Here is an 8,225-nt window from a genome sequence, read left to right as displayed (position 1 = left end):
TGGACCGTCCATTCCTTTCCGCAAATTGCAGAAGGCACACGGGCGGCATCCGTGTTTTGCAGAACGCAAAACACGGCACGGTCGTGTGAATGAGCCCTAAGAAAGCAGGCTGTACTTGTCTATCAAGTGCAAAAAATAAATAAAAATTATAATAATAGAGCCTTTCTATGGTTATTGATGTACTTTCCATTGCTTATATGGCACCAACATATTTGTAGCACTGCACAGTTGTCATTCACATCCTATTATCTCAGAAATACACAGTAGGAACCATATTATGGTAAGCGAAGAAGTGCTGCAGAAAAGCTAGGGAATCTGGGGGAAGCCCATCAGTAAAGCTGGCCGTGCATGTAAGGTAACTCGTTCGTTTATTGCCACTGATTCCCCATAAACCTGAGCATCGGTTTCTTTCTTCTTCACAGCTGCTGACCATGCCGTCATAGCGCGTCCAGCCGCTCAATACTCCGACCACCTCGAATCAGAGCTGTTGGTGATGCTGGTGCAAAATTGCAAGTGTCCAAAATATCTCACACCCATACCAAAGGTACAATGTAATTTTCTCTCGTACTTGAAAAAGGGGTCCCTGAACCCTGAAACGCGTTGTCTACTTGAAGAATTTACACCAATAAAGTACTTACCTTCTTCTAATGGTCGTGTCTTGTGCCTGATCAATCATTCCTCGAGAAGAGAAAGACAAACAACTGACTGACACTTCGGCTTATCTGCCGATAGAACAAAATAATTGTTGCCTAAGTAATAAAGCTATGGTCATAGGGGGGCTGACCTCAGGAAACGCAACGAAGGGAGTTCCCTGTGTGAATGCAGCGGTAATGTGCGTATGTGAGCACTGCTGCATTCAGTTCTAAGAGACTGCAGATGGAGCTAACAGAGTGCTCTATTTGGAAGTACCGTAGATAGTTGCAGACGGACCCCCTGCCATCATATAATCACCGATCCTGTGTTAATGGGAAAAGTCCTTTAAAGAGTTTGTAGCAAGATTTAAACATTCCCTATCCACAAGATAGGGGAGAGAGATCGTGGATGTCCGACCTAGGGGATCTGTAAGACATGTCCTTGTCTCCCATTATGAATGGAACGGTGGTAGAACATGTGCCCTACCACTCCATTCACCTCTGTGGGATTGTCAAAGAGGAACGGAGTACAGCAATCAGAAATCTCTAGTAGTTCCGTAGAGATGGATGGAGCATGGTATTGCCCCATTCCCCACCCAGTCCGCATGTGCCGAGTACTCCCAGGCAACATGGAAAGCAAAGCACAATGCCCCAGATTTTCAGATGAATTATAAAAAAAATTTTAGTTAACGAAATTTTAATAGAAAAATAAATTGATATAAAAAAAGTTCCTCTTGGCCCCATCCAATTTATCTGACTTGTATGTATTTACAGCAGACAACTGCATGACTAGATAGATAAATCTCCCCCATACAGTTCATTCATACCTACCCCAAGTCTACCCTTTGTAGCTCATACATAGGCAAGCCCCCCCCCCCATCTCACCCATACAGCTCAATCATTACTACCCTTATCATAATATTTTAGTATACAATATACAGGTACTATTGACAGCAATGGAAACTGCATGAAAATGCCGCGTTTTCCTGTCAGGAACAAAAGAATCAGTTTAGTGCTGGCCCCCTCCCCTCTCTGTAGCAGTCGTGTGGTCTTCCACTGAGTGCCAGTGGTTGGTTCCCCCACCAGTCAGATGCTCTCTCCTATCTTGTGAATAGGGGAGAAGTTTAAAACTTTGCACAAAACCCTTAGGCCCCTTTCACACGGGCGAGTATTCCGCGCGGTTGCGATGCGCGAGTTGAACGCATTGCACCCGCACTGAATCCGGACCCATTCATTTTTATGGGGCTGTTCACATGAGCGGTGATTTTCGCGCATCACTTGTGCGTTGCATGAAAATCGCAGCATGCTCTATATTCTGTGTTTTTCACGTAACGCAGGCCCTATAGAAATGAATGGTGTTGCGTGAAAATCGCAAGCATCCGCAAGCAAGTGCTGATGCGGTGCAATTTTCACGCATGGTTGCTAGGTGACAGTCTATTCACTGTATTATTTTCCCTTATAACATGGTTATAAGGGAAAATTATAGCATTCTGAATATAGAATGCTTAGTAGGTGATCAATTGAGGGTTAAACAATTTTAAAAAAAATTAACTCACCTTCTCCTCTTGATCGCGTAGTTCCCGGTCACTTCTTTAATGATGAACTGTGGGCTAAAGGACCTGTGGTGACGTCAGATCACATGGTCCATCACCACGGTGATGAACCATGTGCTTGGAGCATGTGATCTGACGTCACTACAGGTCCTAGCCGGTAGTTCATCATTAAAGTAAAGAAGAGATCGGGAACTACGCGATCAAGAGGAGAAGGTGAGTTAATATTATTATTTTTTTAACCCTCAATTGATCCCCTACTAAGCATTCTGTATTCAGAATGCTATTATTTTCCCTTATAACCATGTTATAGAACATCAATCCCAAGCCAGAACTTCTGTGAAGAAGTTCGGGTTTGGGTACCAAACATGCGCGATTTTTCTCACGCGCATGCAAAACGCATTACAATGTTTTGCACTCGCGCTGAAAAATCGCGCGTGTTCCCGCAATGAACCCGCCTCTTATCCGGGCCAAAAATATGACGCCCGTGTGAAAGAGGCCTTAAAGGGGTTCTGCAGTTCTTTTAAACTGATGATCTATCCGCTGGCAGTAGTGCCATGGCCGTCTCGCTGTTTACCGCAGGCCCAGTGATGTAACGACTAGTATTTTCTTTTTTGAGGGGTCAGCCACTGGGCTGTCCATAACTTTTCTCTTCCTCTGAAGAATAAGTAGGGAAGAAAGATGAGGAAAGTCCTCCAAAGAGAGAGCTGTCAACCTTCTCTCCACCATCTGGATTGGCTAGTGGCCTACAACAGTGTTTCCCAACCAGTGTGCCTCCAGCTGTTGCAAAACTACAACTCCCAGCATGCCTGGACAGCCTTTGGCTGTGCGGGCATGCTGGGAGTTGTAGTTTTGCAACAGCTGGAGGCACACTGGTTGGGAAACACTGGCCTACAAAATGGGAAAGGATTGAGTCCGATTCCGCAGTCTTCATAATTTCCCAGTACTTTCAAGAGATGCCAGAGAAGTGGCCGAGTCTCTTTATTCTGAATATATTGGTGGATTATTCCATGAATTATGACTGTGGTTTTTCAAACATTGTGTTCTTTTGTTCTGTAAAGAGACCTAGAACTTATCTACCCCTTGTGGTTTGAAGAGATTGATCTTCATCAGAGTAATTCTTTACAATTCACATATTATTCCTGTTGTTCACCTCAACTAATTTATTTACCTTCCTGGAAATGTAGGCTAAACCTATAATGACTATCGGTAGGGACAGACAAGAACAGTGAGCCCTAAGGCTAGTACCCAGCCTGCTTTCCCTAACTACTTGCAGTAGAAGCCCTAGATACCTAGACCACAACTGGTCGATGGTTCCAACGGTATATAAGCGTAGAGACGGACTAACAAACAAAGACAGACAAACAATACCAGAGTCATCAGAAATGGGTCAGAACCAGACGGGCTACGAAGTACCAAAATGTAAGACAGTGTCACGAATAATGGGGAGAGTAGGGACAACAGAAGGGAGAGGACAAAGAACTAGGCCTCAAGGCGAGGGAGAAAGGAAATGTCACCTCCTAGGAAACCCCTGGATCTGGCCCTGACTACTGTCAGTATGTATAGACCCTGAAGGTGGGAAAATACATACGCTGGAACCTAAACCCTAGGAGCCCTGAGATGCCCTGAAGGTAGTGAAAGGGAATGAGACTACTGGTTCCTTCCCAGGTGAACGAACCAGCATCTTCATGAAGCCTAGTAACAACAAGCACAAGGGAACAACCAAATACAAGAGAAGTACAACTTATCTTATAGAAAATGGATGAGCAGGAACACAGGTAAGGTCCACACACCAACTGTTCCAAATCCAAGCAGAGAATATCGACCACATGGTATGAAGTGTGAAACCAAACTAAATAAGAAAGCAGTAATGACCGCCAGCTGCACCTGACAAGACGTGTGGTCATTACCAAACAACAACACTGAGAATCAAGAGACTGTCAGTTAACCTCACCTGCAGTCAGTCTCTCTGATCTTCTAAGCTCTGTCACAGAAGGTACCGTGACAGAGAGTGGTCAGAAAAACTAGCTGGGGTCAGAGACAAAGAGGAATCAATTAGCAATGAAGGAACAGGGAACAAGGAACCTAGCTAGTGAGCCAACGACTATCAATAGCACTGTTGTATGGCCAGGAAGGAATTTAAATAGAGTTCCAAGTCCCAGGATCAGAACCATGGTCATGACTAGGCGCTCCATTAGTCAGAAACACTAGCACACAGTAATTGAGCAGCTGAGCAATCAGCCCACTGATAATCTCTCCCATCACACACACACTGCAGGGAGAAACAGAGCATTGCATCCTGCTGCTAAGGATGCTGTGTTGCATCATCAGGGGGCATGGCTCAGCAGTATGTCTCTCCTGGTGTGGCCATGCCGAGGATGAGGATTGGACCGCTGGTTCCCGGACAGGTAAGTTTGTTAGAAACCCTAAGGACGTTGTCCTGGTGGTCCGCTGGTATTCACCCTGTAATACCTATACAGGGATCTGGACTTCGTCGCAGGGAACAAGCCAGGCTGCTACCTCCTAGAATAGTCCTTGTGTAGTTGGCTGCTGACCCACAGGGGTCAGAGACACCAATGCAAACTACTCTAAATAGCAATTCCAAGGTTAGGGCAGGCAGAGTTTGTTCGTATTCCAGGCCACAATTCCAAGGTTGGGGCAGACGGCAAGGAGCAGAATCAGTAGACAGGCCAGCTAAATTGGGAGGCTGATCAGCTGGACTGAGAGCAAAAGGAAAGGATTAAAGGGGTTGTCTCTCTTCAGCAAGTGGCATTTATCATGTAGAGAAAGTTAATAGAAGCCACTTACTAATGTATTATGATTGTCCTTATTGCTTCCTTTGCTGGCTGTATTCATTTTTCCATCACATTGTATGCTGCTTGTTTCCATGGTTATGACCACCCTGAAATCCAGCACTGATGGATGCGTTTGCACACTATAGGAAAAAAGCACCAGCCTAGGTGTGCTCCCACGGTCCTGCCACCAAATAAGCCATCACTTTTTCTTATAGTGTGCAAGGACGACACTGATGATGGATTGCATGGTGGTCGTAACCATAGAAAAGAGCACTGTATAATGTGATGGAAAAATGAATCAAGCCAGCAAAGGAAGCAATATGGGAATCACAATATATGAGTAAGTTGCTTGTATTAACTTTATCTCCATGATAAATGCCATTTGCTGAAGTGAGACAACCCCTTTAAATCTTGCAGTGCTGAAAGAACAAGATTTATATTCTTGTTCTTGTAGAATATTTGTGTCTAATCCTTTTCTAGAAAATTTTATTAATGCTTTATTGTACTCATTGGTAGGATTTTTGTCCAATTTTTGATACGTGTTATCATCTACAAGTTGTCTTGTACATTCTGTGTCATATTGTTGTGAATCTAGAATTACTATTGCGCCTCCTTTATCAGCAGACCTAATAATAATGTTTTCCTGTTCTTGGAGTTGTTTTATAGCTTTGAATTCTTCTGGACTCAAATTTTTTCTTCTGTTGGGGTGTTCTTTCATTTTTCTGATGTCTGCTTTTAAATCTTTCTTGAATGACGCTATTTCGTGGCCTATTTCTTGCCTTGGGTACATCTTTGTTTTTTGTTTCAGATTTCTATGTGTGTGTGTATATATATATCTTGTTTTATACAATTTGTTATTATTGGGTTTTTGATTAAATATTTTTTGAGGCAAACCTTTCTAATGAATTTTTCGACTCCAATAAATGTATCAAATTTACTTAACCCCTTAAGGACTTATGACATACTGGTACGGCATGTTTTCGAGTCCTTAAGGACCCATGACGTACCGGTACGTCATAACTTTAAAACTACATTGCGGCACGGTAGGGGTTAATAGGAACAGGATGTCCACTGAAATTATTCAGCGGGCATCCTGTCACAATGCCAGGGGGAATCCCGTGACCCCCCGTGTCGGCAATCGCCGCAAACCGCAGGTCAATTTAGACCTGCGGATTGCAGCTTTACATGCAGTTTGCGGCGACGTGTGACGGTGCTATCAGGTCCCTATGCGGCTGTAGGGGGGACCCGATGGCATGGAAGACAGCGCGATGCCTGCATCGAGCTGCCTTCTGGTGACGAGCTTGTGAGATCCAGCCCCCTAAAAAATATAAATAAACCAAATAAACCATTTTTGGGTCACCTTACATCACAAAAAGTACAACAGCAAGCAATCAAAAAGGCGTTTGCCCACCAAAATAGTACCAAACTAACCGTTACCTCATCCCGCAAAAAATGAGCCCCTACCTGAGACAATCGCCCCAAAAATTAAAAAACTATGGCTCAGAATATGGAGACACTAAAAACATCATTTTTTTTGTTTTAAAAAAGCTGTTATTGTGTAAAACTTACATAAATAAAAAAAAAAGTATACATATTAGGTATCACCGCATCCGTGACAACCTGATCTATATAGATATCACATGATCTAACCTGTCAGATGAATGTTGTAAATAATAAAAACGGTGCCAAAACAGCTATTTCTTGTTACCTTTCCTCACAAAAAGTGTAATATATAGCAACCAAAAATCATATGTACCCCAAACTAGTACCAACAATACTGCCACCCTATCCCATAGTTTCTAAAATGGGGTAACTTTTTGGGAGTTTCTACTTTAGGGGTGCATCAGGGTGGCTTCAAATGGGATATGGTGTCAAAAAAACCAGTCCAGCAAAATCTGCCTTCCAAAAACCGTATGGCATTCCTTTCCTTCTGCGCCCTGCCGTGTGTCCGTACAGCAGTTTACGACCACATATGGGGTGTTTCTGTGAACTACAGAATCAAGGACATAAATATTGAGTTTGGTTTGGCTGTTAACCCTTGCTTTGTAACTGGAAAAAAAAACGTATTAAATTAAATGGAAAATCTGCCAAAAAAGTGAAATTTTTTAATTGTATCTCTATTTTGACAAGCCCTATATCACGCACCAAACGCTTTGGGCCCCACAGGGACCTCGATACACCATTGTCACGAGGGTATTGAGAACCACGCCTGACTCCGTTATACCCGGGGTCAGGAAGTCGCAGCGGTTGGCTGCACGCTCTATTTAAGATAGGGCTGTTTTCCTTATGGTAGCTTTCTGGGTTTGCTTTGCAAACCCTTTTGGCTCACTCAGGGATCCGTAGCTCCTTCTCCTCAGCTGTTCCTTGTCCAGCACTCCCAAACCTCCTTATATTCCTCTCTCACACTTCTCTGGTTGCCAGAGATAGAGCTTCCTGCCTGGACATCTATCCTGACCCACTGGAGCTGTGTTGCTGCGTTCTCTGACTGTTGATTCAGAACGCTACCCTCCGGATCCCTGTTGGACCTTTGTGGACAGTTGTTGTCGTCCACCTGGGTGTTTGTGTTTGTCTGTGTTTGTCTGTCCTCTTAGTGCAGTGGTGAGGACTAGCGATCCCACCGGCCTGTTCACTATCTAGGGCTCATTTCAGGGAAAGCCAGGGTTTAGGCACGTGATCGCCGCACGGGTGAGGAACCCGTCTAGGGACGTCAGGGCAGTCAGGTGCCAGCCGCAAGGTGAGTTAGGGGTCACCACCTTTCCCTCTCCCTTAGGCAGGGCTTTCCCTGTTTTCCTCTCTGTGCGTGACACCGGTCATTACAACCATATGCTCTACATCTCTGTGCTGATGCAGCCCACTGGCATGCAAGCACTATAGGTCCATCTGTGCATACATTTTTGTTGTCTGGTCCCACTGGCCCGGCCATTGTTTTTTTAGCCTGTTTGGTCCCACTGGTCCATTCCAGCTCTTTTTCTGAGCCACATCGGCCTTATTGGCCTAGCTCAATGTCTTTAGCCTTATGGCTTTAACTGTTGCTATTTTTGCTATTCCACTTTAACTACAGGCTTGGTTTGCCTGCTACCCTTGAATGCATACTTCCCCTGATGAGTTTTGTGTAATGAAACGTAACACGTCGGGAATTTTTTTAGGGTACACTAGGGATACCGGCCTCCACCAGGGACAGGTATCTGGATGGGGTCGCTCCTTGCGGGGCGAGTACTCCGTGTAGGTAGGCAGGGTATCAATAGCCC

Source organism: Bufo gargarizans, chromosome 8 (genome assembly GCF_014858855.1).
Source record: "Bufo gargarizans isolate SCDJY-AF-19 chromosome 8, ASM1485885v1, whole genome shotgun sequence".
In the NCBI taxonomy this organism is placed as follows: Eukaryota; Metazoa; Chordata; class Amphibia; order Anura; family Bufonidae; genus Bufo; species Bufo gargarizans.
The sequence above is the reverse complement of the archived record's forward strand: the minus strand, read 5'-3'. Positions refer to the sequence as shown.